Source organism: Crotalus tigris, unplaced genomic scaffold (genome assembly GCF_016545835.1).
Source record: "Crotalus tigris isolate CLP2741 ecotype Arizona unplaced genomic scaffold, ASM1654583v1 scf7180000024437.13266115, whole genome shotgun sequence".
Taxonomy (NCBI): domain Eukaryota; kingdom Metazoa; phylum Chordata; class Lepidosauria; order Squamata; family Viperidae; genus Crotalus; species Crotalus tigris.
In genome coordinates this window covers 2,275,655-2,297,734 of record NW_024100606.1, presented here as the reverse complement: position 1 = coordinate 2,297,734, position 22,080 = coordinate 2,275,655, and the positions used below count along the sequence as shown (strand labels likewise).

Here is a 22,080-nt window from a genome sequence, read left to right as displayed (position 1 = left end):
TCATCTGCCATGACTTCCTTCAGAGCATCTTGGAAGGTTAGCAGGGTTGAAGGTTGGCAATTAAGCACTGTTGCAACTCTCTGTTCAACAGTCCACACATGAGTCTGTCTTTTAGACAATCTTCCAAGTCAGGGAACTCACATTGGCGTGAGGCTTGACGAAGTGCTGCCACAAACTCAACTACTGATTCACCTAACTTTTGCTCCCTTTTTTCGAATGTGTGACGTCAAGTGATAATGGACAGCTTTGGCTCGAAGTGCTCTTTTTGCCTCCTCTTTAAATCTGCATAATTTACTGATACAATGCTTGCTGGTGCTACTAGATTCTTGGCGATGTCAAATGTCGCTTGTCCAGATGCGCAGAGTAGATTAGCCGCTTTCAAGCCATCTTCTCTAACCTGGTTGGCCCGCAAGTAGTTGTCCACCCTGGAGATGTTAGAACTCCATTGTTCTGGATGGGAGACATCGAACTCATTTAGTTTTCCAAGCTTGGCCATGGTAGTCGTTCAATGAAGTCCTGGGTTCTGCCTCTCTTGCTGTGAAAGGAGATGAACTGCCTAGATACTGGAGACAGATGCCACAGGACGCTGTGCCTCCAGTTTGGCTTAATGGCAGGCAGGGTGAAGACGTGATCCCAATAGGGCTCTGGTGCCTGGGCTAACACTCTGTGACTTCAACTCTAATAGGCATCATTCTCTCTTTCCTCAGATCCCATCTTCATTGCCACTATTGTGTAGTGGGTTTTTTTGGAGGCATTAACCAGACAGGGTTAATACAACAAGATTTATTGCAACAGAAACCAAACTGGCTTAATCGGCAGAATGATGGCTATTTATACCTGCCACTCTAGGCAGTGACCAATCAATTCAAACGGTTGTTTTCCCGCTCAAATGTGAACTTAACTTTTCCCTCCAAAACGGTTGGAGACACGTTTAAACTAAAACACATTAACTCTTAATATCAATACATAACAGCTATTAAGAAATATTTTTAAGTCTCAGAATAAGGATAACAATAAAAAAGATGCATGAGAAATAATGTATTTAATAATAAAATATTTAACAATAAACAGTGCTCTGGATAAATAGGATTAGTCTTCTTCATCTTCCTCCCCCTCTTCCTCTTCTGAACTACTGTAAATAGAAAGGGAATAAAAGATGATATTACAATGTGCTTATAAAACTGCATAGTCTTCTAAATGGTCTCTTCAATTTTTGTCAAACTATTATTATTATAATAGGTCCAGAATCCTTATTCTTTTCTGAGAAGAGCAAGAATTTCAGTATTTCAGAGCTGTTGAATTTCTGCAATGCAGAGTAGTGACCATGCAGAAAAAGAGCAGAAGAGAGCAACTATACATAGCAAAGATCAAGGGAGTCCTAAGACTGGCCTGTCACAGTTCTGCTTCTTGATTGCTCCTGTTTGGCTTTTCCAACTGCTCAAGCTGTTAAAGGTAGAAAATAGAATACCTAATAGAAAATCAATACCCTTTTTTCGATTTCATGTCAGAGCCAATGACACTGCCAAAAAGGGCTTGAAAAGAATATTGAGAAATTATGAATAACTAGGCAGGATGGCAGGAGTTCAGAGTGCAAGCGGTGTTTTCATCCATATTTCCAACAAAAAGTAGAACAGACACGTTGCTGTTAGCACTCTGCTAAACAGAGAATCAGCAATGTTGTCACTGTTTGTTTTCCTATCAGTTTTTTTTCTACTGGTACCTATCTTTTGCTATGAGATGTATTGATATACAACACACTGTGTCAGAATCCAATTATATTTCATCTCTAGTTATCAAATATAGAAAACCCCAATTCTGCCTTCTCTGGATTCTGCCATAAGAGGAAGAGAAGGGGGTGAACAAAGGGGCTTTATGGCCCTCACTTCCTTCAGTATACTTCAAAGGAACTGAATGTGTGTACTGCAAAAGAACTAACCATAAGAATGGGGCCATTTCTTTTCATGTAGTTTCTTTGAAGTCTCCATCCAGCCGGCAGTAATGAAAAGGGGGTGGAAGTGTAATGCCTGAGACTGTCGCTGAAAGAGGGGGTTGATTGGGTGGGGCTACTGGGGAAACCCTTAAAACCTTGAATTGGAGAGCTTGGACCCCAAGTCCTGTCTAGAACGCCTGCAACCATTTTCTCTTAATAAAGGATTCCTGTTGGAAGAATTATTCCAAGAGTTCTGTCTTCTTAAGATGCAAAGTGGGGTGGGTCCTTACATTAGACAGGACTTGCAAAATTAATCCACCTGGAAGGGAGACCCTTGCCGGGGGATTTTGCAAAAAATTACCATGTCAGACAATGGAGCAAGAAAGGGGGAGAACTCCCTGGAAAGAGAGCCGCTGACCCAACTGGAACCTTGCCAGATGTTGGGATCCGAGAGGTCAGATTCCTCAGGAGAAGAAGTGGTGGAGACATGGGACCACAAGCCTCGCTGGTCAATGGGCGTTGGAAAGAAAAGTGAGTGGGGAAAGGAATCAAGAAAGGTGACCCTGAGACGGGGGACCAAGCAACCAAAATGGAAGCAGGAGATGGAGAAATCCCTGCACGCAAGTGAAGAGGGAGAAAGCTGGGCACCGTACTCAGACTGGATCCTAGAGAAAGCTATTGACCTGATGAAGAGAACTCTCAGCTCCTTAGGAGAGGAGAATCCTGAGCCCTATGGCCGCCCCAGCTCCTGGAGCCGTAAAGGGAGAGACACCGAGGAGGACGTGGAACCTGCAACCCCGGGGACATCTACTGATCCAGTAGTCTGCACCCCCTACCGGACCACAGATGGCGATCTGGATGGAAGACACTACCACCAACAACGGAGGCACTGATCCATTCCAAGACGTCTGCCATTGGAGGTGAAATTCAAAGGGGAGCCAACACGCTTGGGGTTTTTCCTAACCCAAGTCTTCAGCTACATGGAGGAATATGGGCAGGACATCCCCAGCAACAAAGCCCGCATCCGGATCGTGCAGTCTGCCCTAGATGGACCGGCTGCAGATTGGGTGGTGAACTTGCATGACTCCAATGCCCCAGAACTCAGCAACTTCAACCGTTTCATGTCCTCTCTGAGAAGACGATTTGAAGACCCCCTGGCTGATCGCAAAGCCCGTGAAAGGATAAAAATGATGAGGCAAGGCAAATGCCCAGTGGCTGAATATACACAAGAATTCCAGGCAATTGCCAGCAAACTGAACTGGCCAGAAGACATCCTCCTTAGCCATTTCAAAGACGGACTAAATTATGATCTATATGACGCTTGCCTGCCCCGAGGGGACTCACACCAACTTGAGGAATGGTACATCTTGGCAGAGGAAGCAGAGATCGACATATTGAAAAGACACCGCCGAGGAAAACAATGGAGCCGCTCCCCATCTGAGTTGACACACAACCAGTGAAACCACCGGCTACAGCTAAGAAACAAATGGGGTGTTTCAAGTGCAGAAGAGAAGGGCATTGAGCCATAGAATGCCGCTCCAAAGCCCCCCAGCACAACCCAGACAGATCCCCAATCAGCAAATCTGGAAAGTCTTCAGCTAAGCCAAAAGAAACTGCCATGAGAATGATGGAAATTGCAGAACCCCCCACTTCTGCTCACCAAGAGGAAAGAACTCCAGCCTACACCACAGGGCCAGTGGATGCCTCAGATGACAGCTCGGAGGGCAAACCCCTGGTAAGTGGACACATCACACCCATCCTCAAGACAGTGACTATATTAATTCCCCCCATGCCCGAAGCTGTGAAGGTGAAAGCCTTAATAGACTCTGGCTGCACCCACTGCCTCATTAGCCCAACACTAGGGGGGAATCTGGGCATCCCATCGAGGAGACTGGAACAACTAATCTCATTTGGCCAGTTAGATGGATCCATAGCGGGGGGGGGGGTGCCAGCTACCCTAGCCACTCTACCAATACACCTCTCCCTGGGCAAACATGAGGAGGACATAACGTTTGTGGTGACTCCAGGCATGGAATGCCCAATGATCCTAGGGATGGAATGGTTAAAAAAATGGAACCCCTGGGTAAATTGGAGGACGACAGAAATCAAATTCCCGAAGGGGGACCCTATGGACTTAAAACCCCAAGGGAGGCTACCAGAATCAAGAATAGAAAAAGCATCCATAGGAGAGGAAAAGAGACTAACAGAAATACCAGAGGAATACAGAGACCTTGCTGAAGTTTTCAGTGAGGAGAGGGCGAATGAGCTCCCCCCCCCCGACCCACAGACTGCACCATTGAATTCAAGCCTGGGGCAAAACTCCCGAAACCCAGATTATACTCCATGAGCCCAAAGGAGAAGGAGGAAATGGAAAGATTCATAAAAAAAAACCTAGAGAGAGGTTTCATTGAGCCAGCCAAGCCTAAAGTGGCTGCCCCGGTCCTTTTTAGAGAGAAGAAGGATGGCTCTTTACGTTTATGTGTGGATTATAGGGCCCTGAATACAATCAGTGAAAGCAACCTATACCCTCTGCCCCTCATGAAAGACATGCTGTCACACCTATCGAAAGGGAAAATTTTTTCTAAACTAGACCTAAGGGAAGCTTACTATCGTGTGAGAATTAAGGAAGGGGACGAATGGAAGACTGCATTTAACTGCCCCATGGGGTGCTATCAATTCAAAGTCTTGCCATTTGGATTACAAGGGGGCCCTGCAGTCTTTATGCAATTAATCAATGACGTTCTAAGGGAGCACCTGTTTAAGGGGGTCCTTGTTTACTTGGACGACATTCTTATCTTCACCGAAACAAAAGAGGAACATGTCAACCTTGTCAGAGCGGTTTTAAAGAAGCTGCGAGCTGCCCACCTATATGCCAAACTCTCAAAATGCGAATTCCACCAGGAAAGGATAGACTACCTAGGTTATCGCATATCCCCCCAGGGCATTGAAATGGACCCAGAGAAGGTCAGAGCAGTATTAGATTGGGCACCACCCTGCACAAGAAAGCAACTACAAAGTTTCCTGGGCTTTGCAAACTTTTACGGCCAATTCATCCCCTCATTTGCCCGGATAGCCTTGCCCCTCAGATGACAGCTCGGAGGGCAAACCCCTGGTAAGTGGACACATCACACCCATCCTCAAGACAGTGACTATATTAATTCCCCCCATGCCCGAAGCTTACTAAAAACGAAGGGAGCATCCTCAGTAAAACCTAGCCAGCCACTAACATGGACAATGGAGTGCCAAGCAGCGTTTGAGAGACTAAAGAGACTTTTTTCTGGCGAACCAGTACTAAGACACCCAGACATGGACAAGCCCTTCGTAATACAGGCAGATGCAAGTGATGTGGCAGTGGGGGCTGTTCTATTACAAGAAAATGATGATGGAGTATTGCAACCATGTGCATATACATCCAAGAAACACACGGAAACAGAACAGCGCTGGCCCGTATGGGAGAAGGAGGCATGTGGGATACGTTGGGCATTACTCATGTGGCGACAGTTCCTGGAAGGCAACAAAATCCCCTTCCAGATGTGGACTGATCGCAAAAATTTGGAAGCCCTGAAAGCACCCAGGAAGCTCAATCCCAAACAAGCCCGCTGGTCCCAGCATTTTCACCAGTTCCAATTTAAGCTCAAACATTTACCAGGGAGAAAGAACTTCCTGGCAAATGCATTATCTCGCATGCCTCAATATAACAGCACACGAACCACAGACTCTAAACCAATAATGGCAGAGTCACAACTGGCAGCACCAGTAACCACAAGAACCCAAGCCAAATTAAAACCACAACTGGACAGCCAAACTGGAATTGAATTCAGAAAAAGTTTGGAAACAGATGGATGGTTCCAGAAAAACAAAAATGTGTGCACAATGAGAGACGGGTTGCCTTGGGTAGGGGAACAACCCACTTTCATGCAACTTTGCCATGACACAAAATCAGCAGGGCATTTTGGATTTGTAAAAACTTTACACTTAATTAAACGACAATTTTGGTGGCCATCCATGAAAAAGGACATTGAAAGTTATATAGCCAGTTGTCCAAAATGTGCCACTGCAAAGAGGTTGCAAGGGAAATCGCCAGGACTACTACAAACAGTGGCAAGTCCCTCAGCCCCCTGGAAAGAAATAGCCATGGATTTTATAGTGGAATTGCCAGAAAGCAATGGGAATACTGTCGTCTGGATGGTCACGGACTTGTTTTCCAAACAGGTGCACTTTATCCCTTGCCAAAAGATTCCCACTGCAAAAGCCTTAGCAAAACTTTTCATCCAGCACATTTACAGATTGCATGGGGCACCCCAACACATCATCTCTGACAGGGGGGTGCAATTTACGTCTGCATTTTGGAAGGAATTTTTATCCCTCTTAGGAACCACTCAGGGACTGATATTTAGCCACCACCCACAAGGAAATGGGGGGGGGCTGAAAAAATGAACTCCGTACTTAAGCAATATTTAAGATGTTTTCTTAGTTTCCAGCAGACCGAGTGGGCGGACTTACTCCCTTTTGCAGAAGTTGCCTACAATAATGCAGTCCACTCCAGCACAGGTTACACTCCTTTTCAAATAGCCACCGGTCAAAGTTTCAACCCCATGCCAGAATTAACCCCAAACGAACCAACGACCCCATCACTGAAAGAATGGATGGAAAAACTACAAAACATCTGGCCGATAGTTAGAAAAGCACTAGATGAAGCTAGATGGTAGAGGACAGGAAGACCTGGAGGAACGTTGTCCATGGGGTCGCGATGGGTCGGATACAACTTTGCAATTAACAACAACAACAGTTGAAGCTAGGCAGGCATACAAAGCACAAGCCGATAAAAAAAGGATTGAGCCTACACCATTCATTATAGGTGAAATGGTGTACCTATTTACAAAATACCTAAAGTCCCTACAACCCTGTAAAAAACTTGGACCAAAATATATAGGGCCTTTTCCAATTAAAAGGATCATAAACCCAGTAACAGTAGAATTAGAATTACCAAAAAATCTCAGGCAAATACACCCAATTTTTCATTGCAGCTTGCTGAAAAGAGAGCATCAGTCAGTTTTACGACCAAAAATCCCCCCACCACCACCTCCACTCATGGTAGAGGGCGAACAACACTTCGAAATAAAGGAAATCCTAGACTCTAGGAGATATCATGGAGCGACTCAGTACCTAGTTGCCTGGAAACACCTCCCTGCCTCACAAAACGAGTGGGTCCATAAACGTCATGTCAGAGCCCCGAAGCTATTAAAAAAGTTTCACACAGAGTATCCTAACAAGCCTGACTAACTTTTACACCTGTTTTGTTTTCTTTCAGGTGGATCTCTCTTATTTTTAAGAGGGGCCGGATGTCAGAATCCAATTATACTTCATCCCCAGTTATCAAATATAGAAAACCCCAATTCTGCCTTCTCTGGATTCTGCCATAAGAGGAAGAGAAGGGGGTGAACAAAGGGGATTTATGGCCCTCACTTCCTTCAGTATACTTCAAAGGAACTGAATGTATGTACTGCAAAAGAACTAACCATAAGAATGGGGCCATTTCTTTTCATGTAGTTTCTTTGAAGTCTCCATCCAGCCGACAGTAATGAAAAGGGGGGGGAAGTGTAATGCCTGAGACTGTCGCTGAAAGAGGGGGTTGATTGGGTGGGGCTACTGGGGAACCCCTTAAAACCTTGAATTGGAGAGCTTGGACCCCAAGTCCTGTCTAGAACGCCTGCAACCATTTTCTCTTAATAAAGGATTCCTGTTGGAAGAATTATTATTCTGTCTTCTTAAGATGCAAAGTGGGGTGGGTCCTTACACACTGCCTCATGAGAAGTGAATATTGAATTAGCCCAGTTTCCTGGGTTGGCACAACTCCTGGAGATATAAACTAGCCAACCATATTTAGTATCTCAAGTGAATCCATTCTAAATACGGTTGCTAAGAAGACAGTTCAGGTCCTGAGAATATTAACCATTGTAGGAGCTGCTCTAAGAGGATTCTAATACAGAACGTAGAATGAGAAGCAATTTCAACAATGGTCTGGTAGCCAGGCGCTCTAAGGGAAGAGGACTCAATAACCATTCACAGAATCTACTCACAACAGCTACTTTGAGTCTGGCAGCATCACTTTCTATCTAGGGTAGGGACAGGGAAAGAGAGAAGTGAAGCCCTAAGGTGAGCAGTAAAACAAGGTTCCAGAAGCCTTCCAAGAAGACTGAGGAAAGAACTACCGTGTTCTGGCTTTTCTTTTTTGATATGTTTGAATTAAATTAGTTGTTTATAACATAAATGTTTTAAGCTGCCTTGAATTACCTTATATGAGTTGGGCACATTTGTTTAATAAATAAATGAAGATTTCTGTGTCCCTGTAAACAAGCATCTGTGCTCAATGAACATTATTTCAATGGGAGGAATAAAATGGGTGCAGCTAAAGAACAGAATACGGTTTATTACTAGTAAACCAGTGTTTGGAGGGATTCTTACTATGGCATCCCAGTGTAAATGTACTTAGGAGTAAAACATACTATATTCTCTGGGGGTCATCTGTGAATTGGTTCTATAGATTAGGATGCATATTCTTACATCAAAATCAGAATTGTAACAGGCAGAACACAATGCTATCTTGCCTACTGAGATATTTTAATGAGTTCTTTGAGTTTCCATTTGTTTTTTTCCCCACTTCCTACCCTTTCTCAACAATCCTCAAATCTTTTTCTCTAGTTTGCCAACTGAAGTTCATCCCATACCTTCCATTACTTTCCGTCTTGAGCAGTAAAACTAATTACTAGTATGCAGTATATTGCAGGCTAACTCTGCTCACAGCAAGGAGTTACAGTGCAAGGTTGACTATCCTTTTCTCCTCCCGAGGTTGGTATTGCCCCCAACAATATTTTCCCCATACTGCTGGGAGCATTATTCTGACACTATAAATAGCTCAGAGAGTGCTGCAGAAGCACTGTGGGGTGGTATACAAGTCTACGTGCTGTTGCTTTTGTTAATTCTGTTGCAAGATACTAGCTTCTTTGCCAGAAAGCAACAATTGACTTCTAAATCTGCATTTCTGGATTCTATTAAACCAAGCTAATATGAAAACATCATTATATATTTTAACAGACATGGAAAAATACGATCCCCCAAACTGAACATATTAAGAAAATCTAAAACCACCTAAAAATAATTGATGCTCGAAGCTAATTTTTCATATCCATTAAGTGTATCTTTGCTTTGTATGTCCTGTATTCTAGCAAAGAAGCCACACAAAAGAAAATCCTCTAGGAAAACAATTCTCTATCCCTTCGTTATATTTTTATCCATTTGGAGTTAGAGTTAGAAAAGAATAATAGTTTTATTTTTTTATATTTCATTTTAGATTTCATGCTATTTTAATTATATAGTACTCTAGCGGAGAGCTTTATTAATTTACCAAGCATTTCTATTTCTAAAAAGAGCCATTTGTTAATACCTTATTGCAGCTTTTATGACTATTCTTCAAAGAGTAAATATAGGATCCAATTTAAATAAGATGCAAAAGCAAAACTGAAAAAGCCTCCAAACTGTTAGAATCAGAAAGATGGAAAAATGATGGGACACTGCATCCATGTGTATACAACACAAACATACAATGAATGACCAATAAAGGAGCATCTGCTCCCTTTTGTAATAGGTGTTTGATATTCCAGAACTGGAAGAGGTAAAAAGGTTTTGCTCTTTTCTAGTCTTTCTCCTTCCTTTTCCTATTTCCTACTAGAACTTCTTTCTACTGATGAACAATGAAATAAACAAGTTATGAGATGGTTTACACATTAAGTATCCTATAAATGTGGATCTGCAAATGCATTCTGAACCACTTCAAAAGTCTTAGAGGTAAATAATCCCGACTTGCACATTGAAGCCACTTACCCCTTCTTTGAAGTGCCTTCAGTCCCTTCTTCTTCTGTTCCTGAAGCCCTGATTAAAAAAAAATTAAAAGCAGCATTTAAGTATTGCTCTTGAATATTTTATCATCACCTGGTCAGCTTGGCCTAGTGATTTATTTGTTTATTTATTCAATTTAATTCCACCCATCTTGTCCCAAAGCAACCCTGGGAGGCTTCCAGCATTAAAACCATCAAAGATAAATCAAGAATGCTAGCAAGGACTGTGATGTGGAGGCTATTGTACATCTTGGCACTAATGATCTGTCTCAAAAAGATGTACTCTCTATGGCTATGCAGAATGATTTCCAGAGCTTTGTATAGCACAATTCAATATGTGGCTAAAGGAGTAGTGTAAAGGGAAAGGCTTTGGATATATTAGTCACGATGTCTGTAGCTGGTCCAATGAAAAAATGTACAAAAGAGATGGTTTGCATCCATCAAAGAAAGGGACTGAGTTACCTGGCTATAAATTCACAGATTTTCTGGAGGAATATTTAAACTAAACAGTGGGGACAGTGAGTTAATTGATACAGAACATCCTTGTCCTGGCAATCTAAAAATTATAGAGCTATCAGTGCATGTAACAAAGGTGTATGTGTGGAAAAGAATATCAACCTTGCTGTCAAGCAAAATCAAGCTTCTAATAGTGAGTGCCACAAAAAGTGCACTAACCAAATAGGTGGTAAAACAATAGGGGAACTCAGGCACCACACAGGTGATGTAGAAAGTAAACACAGGGTCAGTTATAAAGGACTCAAATGTCTATATACCAATGCATAGAGTATGAACAGCAAACAGGAGAACTTGAAATTCAGCTTAATGGGGGCAGATATGATATTGTTGCCATTATGGAAACATGGTTGGATGAAACCCACAGCTAGAGGGATTTAAATTGTTTAAAAGAAGCAAACCAAATAAAAGAGAAGGTGGAGTTGCTCTCTATATTAGAAATAACTACATCTCTACAGAAATAGAGCATAACAATGATAACTGTCTTCAATGTATTTGGATCAATATGAATCGAGGGGAATGACATTGCCATGGGTGTATACTACAGGCCACCCAACCAAACAGAGGAAATAGATGAACTTTTTGCTAGTCAGCTAACTAAGGTATGTAGGAAGCACATCACAATAGTAATGGGGGACTTAAACTACTCTGACATCAATTGGGAGAAAAACTCTGCACCAAGTGGAAGATCAAACAGATTCCTGATAAACCTAGCAGACAAATTTTTCTCCTAAAAAGTAGAGAAGGGAACTAGGGGATTGGCCATTTTGCATCTAATTTTCACTAACAAAGATGAAATGATAGAAGGTGTTGAAGCCACAGGAACCTTGGGAGGAAGTGATTGTGCAATATTGGAATTCAACATTATGGAAGCACAAGCAATAGAACACAGTCAAACTAGAGTCTTGGACTTCAAGAGAACTAATTTCAATAAACGTAGACAGGGCTTGGGAAGGATTCCATGGATGAGAATCCTCAAGGGGAAAACAACTCAAGAAGCTTGGGAAATTTTGAAAAGTGAGATAATAAAAGCCCAGTCTAGCACAATACCAGCAAAGAGGAAAAATAACAGCTTTCAAAAGAACCAGCATGGCTGCATAAAGAACTCTCTGATAAATTGAAAGATAAAAAGGACAAGTATAGAAAGTAGAAAGAGGGGCACAAAATTAAGTCAGAATATCAGCAAATAGCCCGAGCCTGCAAAGATGAAGTGAGGAAAGCTAAGGCTCAAAATGAAGTAAGGTTTGCGACTAAAGTCAAAAATAACAAAAAAAGCTTCTTTCAACATGTAAACAACAAGAAAAAAGTGAAGGAAATGATTGGTCCATTACTGGGTGAAAGTGGCAAGAAGGTGACAAGCAACAGGGAGAAAGCAGAACTATTTAACTCATTTTTTTGCATCTGTCTTTACACAAAGGGAAAAAACAGACCAACCTATCAAAAATAGTGCCATAAAAAACAGAATAGAAACACAAGTTAAGATAGGCAAAAAAAATGGTAAGTGAGCACCTGTCCAGGCTAAACAAGTTCAAATCACCAGGACCAGACAGATTACACTCCAAGGTTCTCAAGGAACTGGCAGATGTGATCTCAGAACAACTGAACTATATTTTTCAAAGATCCTGAGCACTGTGGAACTACCAGAGAACAGGAAAAGAGCTGATGTAATTCCCATCTTCAAAAAAGGGGGAAAAATGGATCCAGGAAATTACAGACCTATCAGCCTGACCTCAATACCTGGGAAGATTCTGGAAAAGATAATCAAACAACGAATCAGCAAACACCTACAGGCAAACAAAGTCATTACTAAAAGCCAAACATGGGTTTGTCAAAAACAGATCTTGTCAGACAAATATTATTGCATTCTTTGACCAAGTGACAAAATTAGTAGATCAGAGGAATGCCGTGGATATAATTTATTTGGATTTCAGTAAGGCATTTGATAAAATAGATCACAACCTACTACTTAATAAGATAGAAAAATATGGGTTAGACAATATCACCACCAGATGGATTCGTAGCTGGCTGACCGGCCGTTCTCAGCAGGTGGTCCTGAATGGAACCACATCTACATGGAGGGAAGTGTGTAGTGGGGTACCCCAGGACAATGTTCTGGGCCCAGTGCTCTTCAACATTTTCATCAACGATTTGGATGAGGGGATAGATGAGGAACTCATCAAATTTGCAGACGACATCAAGCTCGCAGGAATAGCCAAAACTCCAGAAGACAGGCTTAAGATACAGGAGAATCTGGACAGACTTGAACTCTGGGCACTATCTAACAAAATGAAATTCAGTGGTGAAAAAAGTAAGGTTCTACATTTAGACATGAAAACCCAAATGTACAGGTATAGTATAGGGGGTACCTTGCTCAATAGTAGTAACTATGAGAGGGATCTCAGAGCCCACTTAAATATGAGCCAGCAGTGTGCTGCAGCTGCCAAAAAAGCCAACACAGTGCTAGGCTGCATTAACAGAGGGATAGAATCAAGATCACGTGAAATATTAATACCATTTTACAATGCCTTGGTAAGGCCACACTTGGAATACTGCATCTAGTTTTGGTCACCATGATGTAAAAAAGATGTTGAGACTTTAGAAAGAGTACAGAGAAGAGCAACAAAGATGATTAGGGGACTGGAGGCTAAAACATATAAGGAATGGCTGCTGGAATTGGGTATGTCTAGTTTAATGAAGAGAAGAATGAGGGGGAATATGATAGCAGTGTTCCAATATCTTAAGGGCTGGCACAAAGAAGAGAGAATCAAGCTCTTTTCCAAAGCCCTTGAAGATAGGACAAGAAGCAACAGATGCAAACTAATCAAGGAGAGAAGCAACCTAGAGAAACTTCCTGACAGAACAATTAACCTGCCTCCAGAAGCGGTGAATGCTCCAACACTGGAAGTTTTTAAGAAGAGACTGGACAGCTATTTGTCTGAAATGACATAGGGTTTCCTGCTTGACCAGGGAGTTGGACTAGATGACCTCCAAGGTCCCTTCCAACATCATCATCGTCATCATCATCATCATCATCATCATCATCATCATCATCATCATCATCATTGATCATCGCACAGTCAGCCAGATGTTCAGACTAGATTTGGCATTTTGTCTACCTATCGAGTCCTTATCCAGGACCTGGGATAGGCAGATGTGGATGTTTGATGGTATTACACATATCGTCGCAGGATGGAAGCAGTTCGTAGTAAGGCCTCCTTTTTCAATTGACTAATAGCGAATTTGTCAATGCCAATGGTGTTCAAGTTGTGCTCCAGTTGTTTTGGGATTGCACCCAAGGAGCCTATTACTATTGGTACTACCCTTGCTTGCTTTTGCCACAGTCTTTCTATTTCTATTTGTAGGTCTTTGTATTTTGTTATCTTCTCCAGTTCTTTCTCTTCTATTCTGCTGTCTCCAGGCACTGCCAAGTCCACTATCCAGACTTTTTTGTCTTTCTTATCGACAATTGTTAAGTCTGGGTTGTTATGTTGCAGGTGCTTGTCTGTTTGAATTCTGAAGTCCCAGAGCAGTTTAATTTTATCATTTTCTATGACTTTCTCTATTTTATGATCCCACCAGTTTTTGCTTACAGGCAAATGATATTTTTTGCAGATCTGCCAATGCACCATTGTTGCTACTTTGTCATGCCGCTGCTTGTAATCAGTTTGTGCAATCTTCTTGCAACAGCTTACCAGGTGGTTCACTGTTTCTTCAGCTTCTTTGCATAGGCGGCACTTACTGTCTGTTGCTGTCTTCTCAATTTTGACTTTATATGCATTTGTCCTTAAGGCTTGGTCTTGTGCAGCCAGAATTAGTCCCTCGGTCTCTTTCTTCAATTTTCCTGCTCTTAGCCATTGCCAGGTCTTGTTATTATATGCTTTCCCAGCTATTTTTTTAATGTATTGGCCATGTAGTGCTTTGTCTTCCCATGCCTCTATTCTGTTCTTCATTTGGTCTTTCTTGTAGGCCAGTTTGGTCTCTCTGGTAGTCAGTAAGCCTTCCTGATATACTAATTTCAGTGCATCTTCATCATTGTTCTTCAGATATTTTTCCAAAGCCATTTTTTCTTCTTCAACTATCTGATGTACTTGTAGCATTCCACGCCCACCTATTTGCCTTGGTAGATAAAGTCTGTCAATCTCACTGCATAGATGAAGGGCACTATTCATTGTCATTATTTTTCTGGTCTTCCTATCCATTGCTTTTAGTTCTGCTTGAGTCCAGTCCACTATTCCAGCTGTGTACCTAATGACTGGAATTGCCCAGGTGTTGATTGCCTTTATGGTATTTCCTCCATTGAGTTTGGACTTTAAGATCTTCTTCACTCTCTTGATGTATTCACATCTAATCTTTTTCTTGACTTCAGTGTGCTTGATGTTGTCAGCTTGAAGGATACCCAAGTATTTGTAGTAATCTTCCTCATCCAGACTCTTAGTGTTGTTTTCATGGGGCATCTTGATTCCTTCAGTTTTCACTATTTTTCCTTGTTTGATAGTAAGTGTGGCACATTTGTCCAAGCCAAACTCCATAACAATATCTTGGCTATATATACGAACAGTGTTGAGCAGTGATTCTATTTCAGATGATGTTTTTCCATACAGCTTCAGATCATCCATGTAAAGGAGATGGGATAGTCTGGTAGATGTTTTTGATGTTTGATAGCCATGTCCTGAGTTATTCACTATTGTTGACAGAAGAAACAGTACAATAACCAATAGTAATGGTGACAATGAATCTCCTTGAAATATTCCTCTCTTGATATTAAACTTTATTATTATTATTATTATTATTATTATTATTATTATTATTATCATCATTATTATTATCATCATCATCATCATCATCATTATTACTAAGACAATAAAAATGAAATTATAATCAAAGACAAAATCAATAAATAAAAGATAACTTAAAGATATAAGATGGGGAAGGAGCAGGATGCTCAGTGGGGGTGAGGTGGGATTGTCTTCTAATTCATCAACCACCCCCCTGGGTGATATTCCCCTCTTGGGGCCCCCAGCCATCTGGCAGAGCCAGGTCTTCAGGCCCTTGTGGAAGGTCAGAAGGGTGGGAGCTGATCTCACCTCAGGAGCTAAGATGTTCCAAGGGGGAGGAGCCACAGCAGAGACGGTTCCTTCTCCTAGACCCCACCAGCCAACATTCCTTGACTGACGGGGCCTGCAGCTTGCCTCCTCTGCTGGCGTGGGTGGAGTGGGCCAGCCTCAGTGGAGCGAGACCGTTCCTCAAGTAACCTTGACTTATGCCATGCAGGCCTTTAAGGATAGTGACCAAAACTTTGAACTGCACCCAGAAGCAAACCAGCAACCAGTGCAACTCTCTGAGCAGTGGTGTAACATCAGCCACTCGAGGGGCCACAAGAACTTCCTGCATCGCAGCACTTGCACCAGTTATCATTTGTGTTATGTTTCAAATTCGGTGGGACATTGATAAGGTGAATGGTGCAAACAACAACTCTTTATTCAGTTAACAACAGAAGCAGCCCTAACTGCTGCTTAACCACTATTTATATAGTTCACCACTAGGTGGCAGCCAATAGAATTAAAGCAGTATTTCCTTCTTAAAGACAAGCTAATTTACATGTACACAGTCAGTCTGGAACTTAAACAGGTGCAGCTGTTTGCCTGTTTCCAACAGTTTCCAAATAAATTAACCTCAATACATAACACCCCTTCCCCTAGATAGTTCATAATGACAAATATTGAACATAGTCCTGTAAATATTTTGGTCTTCTTCTTGACTGTTCCGAGTGCCTCGGTACCGCTGTTGGCCTTCAGTCTACTAGCTTGCCTGCCAGAAGAGGTACACCTGAGTCTCTGTGGCTGGTCTGTCTGGGTAGACCAGAGCCAGTGTTCATAGGTGGAATGGTTTCCACTAGGCTGGAAATTGGAGCCGTCTGCCGGAATTGCTCAGTGGTTGCAGTCCCTGTGTTCGGGGTCAGCTTGCTGTCCACTAGTGTTCCTCCCCGAGAGTCTCGCCCTCACTCGAAAATCCCAATGCACGGCTGCTGTCGGGCTCCCCTTGGATTTGGCTTTCGCGAGGGTCATGAGCCAGCGGCTGGTTTGCTAGCCTCCTGTGCAGTTGGTCGATGTGCCTTTTTAGCATGCAACCGTCTTCAAGGACCACTTCGTCTTCAAGGACCTTACCAACCACAGATACCACCCACGGTGCCCCTTGTCCATAGTTCTGAGCCCAAACCAGGTCACCAACTTGCAATCTCCTTGGTGGCGTTGGCTATGCTGATTCCGATGCAACTCGGTCTGGATGCAGACGATCCAGCTTAGTGATTAAGCGATGGCCCCATCTTAATTCTGCTGGCTTCTGCCCGTGGTAGTGCAGGGAGTCGTGCGTTGTCAGAGTAAGAAATTTGCTAGTCTATGCTGCCAGTTGCCGGTTACGATCCTTTTAAAGGATTCTTTGGTCATTTGGACCATGTATTCCACTTGGCCGTTAGAGGCCGGGTGAAAAGGGGCCGAAGTGGCATGTTTGATCATGTTAGCCCTTATAAAGGACTGGAATTCTGCAGTGGTAAACTGAGCCCCATTGTCTGAGACTATCACGTTGGGTAATCCGTGTTTTGCAAAGATCTTGCGCAGTTCCTGGATGGTCCTGGCAGTAGTCATAGTTGGAACAGGTGTGACCTCTAACCACTTAGAGTGACTATCCACCACCCTGAAAGGGTCCCGCAAAATCGATGTCGATTCTTGACCATGGGGTTTGTGTGGTTTCCCATTGGTGAATTGGGGCTTGAGGCATTTCTGGCCTGGATTGCTGGCAAACGTAGCAACTGTGTACTTGGGCCTCTATATCTTTATCTAACCCTGGCCACCATAGGTAGCTTCTCGCAAGTGCCTTCATCCAGACTATTCCCGGATGTCCCTCATGCAGAAACTCTGGGCCTCAAGGAGTTTGGGACCATGACCCAACTCACCAACAGAATGCAGCCCTTGTGAGTTGATAGCTCATCCTTCCTCCTGCTGAAACTCTGAAAATCAGACCCTGGATTCATGTCCGGCCATCCACTGAGTACCCAATTCAACACGCGGCTCAGCATTTTGTCCACAGCAGTTTCGGCAGCCACATCCCCTGCATTAAGGGGAGACTCCAGCAAATCCTGGATAGCTAGAATTCAAGCAGCTGGAGCGGGATCTGGCTCTAATTGTGGCAGGGGCAGCCTGCTAAGGCCGTCCACATGGCCCATTTCCCTGCCTGGTTTGTGAATCAGCCTGTAATTATAAGCTGACAGAAAGATGGACCACCTCAGCATCCTTGGAGAGATGATTTGAGGTGTTTGTTTGTCCATTGTGAACAGATCCAGTAGTGGCTTGTGGTCCGTAAAAACTGTGAATGACTGACCATACAAATAGTTATGAAATTTCTTAATGCCAGCCACAATGGCCAATGCCTCCTTATCTATTTGGGCGTAGTTGCATTCTCCTGAGGACAAAGTCCTTGAATAATAGGCTATGGGGACTTCTCTCCCATCGTTGAATGGCTCAACACAGCCCCTACCCCGTATGGGGATGCATCACAAGCAATGCTGATGGGCAGCTGTTCGTTAAAATGTGTTAGTACCGAGTTGGAAGACAACAGTGATTTGACTGCTGAGAAGCTTCTCTTGTGGATGCTTGTCCACTGCCACTGTGCCTTTTTGTCCAAGAGCCGGTGTAAAAGCTCTGCCACTGCGGCCTTGTGTGGAAGAAAGGCATGATAGAAATTAAGTAGCCCTAAGAAGGCCTGAAGCTCCCCTTTTGAGATATGAGGGCCTGCTGAATTGCTTTAAGCTTGGATTCAGCAGAGTGAATGCCTGCGGCATCAATGCAGAACCCTAGAAATTTAGTTGAAGCTATCCCTATTTTGCATTTCTTCCTCTTTAGTTTCAGCCCCACTTCGTGGAAACGCTGAAGGATAGCTTTGAGCCTTTCTGCCAATATTTCTACTGACTCCCCAGGTAGGAGGACATCATCAAAATATGGACACACTCCTCGATATTTTTGAGCGTGCGCTCCATCACACTCTGGAAAATCCCTGGGGCAACACTGACCCCAATTTGTAGGCGCCTTACCATGAAAGCTCCCCTGTGTGTAACTATGGTCTGAGCTTCCACTGTGGCATCGTCCATGGGCAGTTGTTGGTAGGCTTGATCCAAATCTAATTTGGCAAATATGCGACTTCCTTGTAGTGACACCAAAATATGGCTGACTACAGGCACTGGATATGAGTGTTGTTGAAGCGCTCTATTAATAGTGCACTTATAATCTGCACAAATGTGCACCTCCGCATTGGCCTTAAGTGGCGTAACTATAGGGGTTTCCCACCGGCTGCTGTCTACTGGCTACAACATGCCTTGTTGCAACAGCTTGTCCAGCTCTGCATTAATTCTAGATTTAAGGGCAAAAGGCACTCTATGAGGCTTGATCCTTATTGGAGTTACAGTAGTATCAAGGTGGAAAGCAATTGGAGGTCCCTTGTACTTTCCCAAGTCAGAGCTGAAAACATCAGCAAACTCCTGGCAAATGGCCTCCAGGTCCATTGCTTGCATTCAGTTTATGCCAGTCACATGGATGCCCAGTCTAGCCCGATGAGGCTTGTGCAGTTGCCTTCAACAACCACGATGTCCAGGGGACCCTCAAACACTTTGAACTGCACTTTGAGTGTGGCTTCTCTTTTAACCGCTATGTGGGAGTTTTGGAAATCAGTTAACATGAGATTCGATGGCTTGAGTTTGACTTGTTTGCTGTTGTGACTGCAAATGTGGTTAAACGTTCCTTGGGAAATTATAGACAGGGCTTACTCCGTGTCTAGTTCCATGTTGCATGGGACTCCATGAAGTTTTACTTTAAGTCTCAGCTTCTCCTTCATGGGTTGATGGGCACCTGTTCTAAACACGTTCCTTCTGCTAGCACAAAAACCAACTCTGTATTGCCCCAGGGCCCTGGTACCTTTCCTGGGAAATTCTTCTTGTGGAATGTCCCTCTAGCGACCTTTACAGAGGGCGGTGATGTGGCCTTCTTGCGGCACGCCCGGCACATTGCTGTGCGGAACCTGCACTCCAAGTGTCTATGTTGGACTCCACAGCGCATACATCGAGTGAAGGGAACTTCTTTTTCAAGTGGCCGTTGAACTCTTGGAGGTGGCTTCTGCAGCCGATCGATTTTATGGTCCATGTTGAGGACCTTGCCTTTTTCCACATCCTCATGGTGGATGGTTTCTGTGCTGGGAGTGTTCTTGGAGGGCCATAAGGCTTTTATGGCTCCCCTGGTGGCTTCTTCAGCCACGATTTCCTTTAGGATGTCTTGGAACGACAAGGTCTCTTTCACGAATAACTTCTGCTGAAGATCCCTGTTCCTCAACCCATAAACTAAACCGTCTCTCAGTGTCTCTTCAAGGTCTTGGAAATTGCAAACCCGGGACGCCTGTCATAGGGCAGCTATGAACTTGGTGGCAGACTCATCTGGTTGTTACTCCCTTTGTTTGAAGCCATGTCTCCAGGCAATGACAGAGAGCTTTGGTTTGAAATGTTCCTTGAGCATTTTCTTGAGTTCAGCGTAGGCGACCATTTCAAGCAAAGCTGGAGCAATTAAATTTTTGGCTATATTGAACGTTGCCTGGCTGCACACACACAGCAGCGTTGCAGCCTTTAAGCTGTGTTTGCTAACTTCGTTATCTCTCAGGTAGTTCTCAACTCACGAAATGTAAGAGTTCCACATCTCGGGATGCAAAACGTCGAACTCTGACAATATTCCAAGCTTGTCCATAGTGAGTTGTCTCTGACCTCACAATGCCTTGTGTTGCTAAGGCTTCTATTGGTGGTCCTGGGGACGGGTCCCTCAGGTGTTGGCCTCCAGCATTGCTTGCTGGCAGGCAGAGGGGAGAACGTAGTTCCTACCAGTGTGCTGAGACCTGGTCTTACCTCTAGTGCAGTGGTGGCGAATCTATGGCACGGGTGCCAGAGGCGGCACTCAGAGCCCTCTCTGTGGGCACGCTTGCCTTGCCCCAGTCCTAGGCCTTCAGCTGGGTTTTATAAAACCTTTTCACTTTAGGCCTCCGCCGCCATGTGCAAACAAACAAAAAAAGATTCAATCAGTCAATTTCAACTTCTCGTGGAAAAAAAAAGATTTTGCAAAGTTGGAATTGATTGATTGAATTTTTTAGTCCCACCCAGTCTGCCATTACCACTGCAGCCGCACCCACCCAGTGGGCCACGTCTACCCAATTGGCCACACCCAGCCAATGGGCCACACCCACCCAGCAACCAACAATGTAGAAGTGGGTTTTGGGTTGCAGTTTGGGCACTCGGTCTCTAAAAGTTTAGCCAGGACTGCCCTAGTGACTTCTGGCTCTTTATTTCTTTGCAGCACATCCCACCTTCATTGCCACTGTTATGTTTTGAGTTGGTGAAACATTGATGAGACGAATGGTGCAAACAACAACTCTTTATTCAGTTAACAAAGAAGCAGCCCTAACTACTGCTTAACCACTATTTATACAGCCCACCACTAGGCGGCAGCCAATAGAATTAAAGCAGTATTTCCCTCTTAAAGACAATTAACATGTAGACAGTCAGTCTGGAGCGTAAACAGGTGCAGCCTCCATGGGAAGAAGGCACTCTCTGCTGCTCAGATTTGGGCAGCAAATAATTTTGAGCAGTTTCTAGCACTCAGCTAGAAACTCTCTTTGGGGTTTGAGGAGTGGAGCAGTCTGGAAAGAATGCTATCTTTGCCTTGTATCTTTTCAACCAGGTTAGCAAGTGCTAGAACTAGGAGGCATATTCTGCTTCCTAGTTCTGCTTCTCCTGATCTGAATTTTTAATTCAGAATGCTCTTAGAATCTGAAATGTCTTCAACTACTAAAAAGGGACCTTTTATTTTTCCAGATTATTTCATACTATTACAGTGCAGGAGGAATTACAGTATTACAATTCTGCATGCAGTCTATTTTATATTTAGTTTATATATGCAAAGTTTTTTTGGTGTGTAGAATTATATAAAATTATTCATTCTTATAACAATGAAACTGCAATAATAACAGTATAAACTAGGTATTGTTTTAAACAAATGCATCATGTAGAAGTATCTTGACAATCTGTTCTACTCACTCTGTCTTTGGAGAAGTTTCACTAGTTGGGCTCTCTTTTTCAGACCTGACAAAGAACAGAAAGATATTTTAATATAATACAAGTTACAAAGAACTCTTCTGCAGCTAAGATTGTCTCCTTCCCAGGAAATATCTTGGAGGAAAAAAGTTCTAAGTTAAAGAATAAACCTTGACAGATTGTACTACATACCCCGTCTTTGGAGAAGTTTTACTAGTTGGGGTCTCTTTTTCAGACCTGACAAAGAATAGAAAGACGTTTTAATAGAAGTTAAAAAGAACTCTTCTGCAGCTAAGCTTGTCTCAGAAGGAAGTTTTAGACTAGTTTTCCTCAACCTCAGCAACTTTAAGGTGTTAACTGGAAGCATTGCTGGCCAGGGAATTCTGGAAGTTGACACCCACACAGCTTAAAGGCTTTGTGTTGATGAACATTGCTGTAGATAAACTGTTCTCTGGAAAATGGCTATCATGAGCTGCAATCTATTGGAGAATTTGTTTTTCTCCTGGACAAATTAAACCAAATATCACTGCATCCCAATTTGCTTGCATACAGCTAAGGCTAGGAATTTCAAGAGGTTTCTTAAGCAACTATAAAGCACAATCATTTAAATAAATTTGATATAGATATTC

At 43.2% G+C, this 22,080-nt stretch overlaps 1 long non-coding RNA gene across 1 annotated transcript; it reads right to left on the bottom strand.

Annotated features, from left to right (window-relative positions):
- Window positions 1-512: 512 nt before the first annotated feature.
- On the bottom strand, window positions 513-21,840 carry LOC120302748. The gene is made up of 4 exons (XR_005555201.1): window positions 21,644-21,840; window positions 21,455-21,499; window positions 9,812-9,859; window positions 513-1,132 (listed from the first exon to the last, which is right to left on the bottom strand). It is a non-coding gene; the product is annotated as an uncharacterized LOC120302748 (long non-coding RNA).
- Window positions 21,841-22,080: the final 240 nt, after the last annotated feature.